Here is a 1,640-nt window from a genome sequence, read left to right as displayed (position 1 = left end):
TGTATTTGTGTTTATGAGTAGGGTGAGCCCTTGTCTCTGTGCATGTATCTGTGCTCTGTGTGTGTTGTTACATTGACTGTGTTAAGGGATAGTTCACTTCAAAATGAAAATTCTGTCATATATTCACCCTCAAGTTGTTTTCAAGAGTTTCTTTCTTCTGCTGAACACAAAGGAAGATATTTAGAATAATGAAAAAAAATACTATGAAAGTCAGTGGGTCCAGTTAACTGGTTACTGACATTCTTCAAAATATCTTCCTTTGTGTTCAGCAGAAGAAAGAAAATCACCAAGTTTATTATCAAGTTTCTAAGCTAATGAAGCAAATTGTTGTAAAAGCTGTGAAAATCCTTTGGGATGACTTCCTTCAGGTCTTGGAGGTGTTTGAATTTCAGCTCTTTGATCTTCAGGCGGTCTAAATAGTGGGGTGACTGTGTGGCTGTCTGAGGTGGAGTTTCGGAGTTGGTGACTTGGATGTGGATGCCAGTCATCAGAGTGGTTGATTTTGAAGTCCATCATTCCATTGTTGTTGTACCTAATAGCACAAAATATAACACAACATCATAATCGCTGTAAGATTTCATAAAATAATTTGCAACATCATAATGTCATGCATAAGATTTACATTGGTAATTACCTGATGGCTCTGATATCGTGGACAGTTGGGTCACCATCTGACAGAGTTCCTTTAAGGACACAAACATGGTTGCAAAAAAAAAAAAAAATGAATAAAGGTCAAATGATCATTTCCCTAAGTTATACGGCATGTTTACGTATGATAACGAGGCAAGAAGCCAGCTAGCTTGCTTAAAGTCATGTCACCTTTATTTATATAACGTTAGCGCTTTTACAATACAGATTGTGATGAACATGATGACAAAGGCAACTAGGTTACTTGTTTAACATGACGGCGTGCCTTAACATTGTAAACTACAATCCTGACATAGTAAATTACATTAAATTATGTTGTTCCTCAGACGAGCGGCAGAACTAGCGGGGGGGTTGCGATTTTTTTCTTTCTTTAAAGCCCCACGAAAATCAGGTTAGCTATCTCACCAAACATGACGACAAAACCAATGCATAGTGACTAAGTAAGTCAACGGCAGGCATTTTGTGTGCATTAAATTCATTATTCTCGTCAGAAACAAAACCATGTAAGATTTCAATCAACAAGATAGCTAACGTTACCGTCCAATGGTAGACCTAGCTGAAAGAAAAATCTAGCATCCTCAGAAACGATGCATTACACCTTAGCACTACCATTGCTTCAAGATCGAGATAAAACTGTTATATATAATATAATTTACCTCAAACATTTACCTCAGAGGACGTTGCTCGACGAGGATTTCAGGAGACGTTCAATCTTGAGGGCTGAGGAGACAAAATGCTGCGAAGTTTCTGCCGCCCACGAAGTGAAGAAGAGGTGGAGTTACGAGGATTCTCAGACAGTTGAAGTGTCCAATGGAGTTAAGAGTTTTGCTCTCAAGCTATTTTCAACACCTTAGATTGGTTAATAATTTGTAAAAATAACAGACCCACGTGGGGACAGACCAATAGCGTCGATTTGTGAAAAAATATGAAATTAACTAAATTTGGACATACGAGGTTTCCGCCCGACAGCGACGATTTGCTGAAGACAGTGC

At 38.4% G+C, this 1,640-nt stretch overlaps 1 long non-coding RNA gene across 1 annotated transcript; it reads right to left on the bottom strand.

The window, feature by feature from the left end:
* Positions 1-418: 418 nt before the first annotated feature.
* On the bottom strand, positions 419-1,423 carry LOC141345219 (uncharacterized). Its single transcript, XR_012356980.1, has 3 exons — positions 1,318-1,423; positions 635-683; positions 419-532 (listed from the first exon to the last, which is right to left on the bottom strand). It is a non-coding gene; the product is annotated as an uncharacterized lncRNA (long non-coding RNA).
* Between the last annotated feature and the right edge of the window lie 217 nt (positions 1,424-1,640).

Source organism: Garra rufa, chromosome 11 (assembly GCF_049309525.1).
Source record: "Garra rufa chromosome 11, GarRuf1.0, whole genome shotgun sequence".
NCBI lineage: Eukaryota > Metazoa > Chordata > Actinopteri > Cypriniformes > Cyprinidae > Garra > Garra rufa.
Note: the sequence above shows the minus strand (reverse complement) of the source record. Positions and strands in the feature narration are given on the sequence as shown.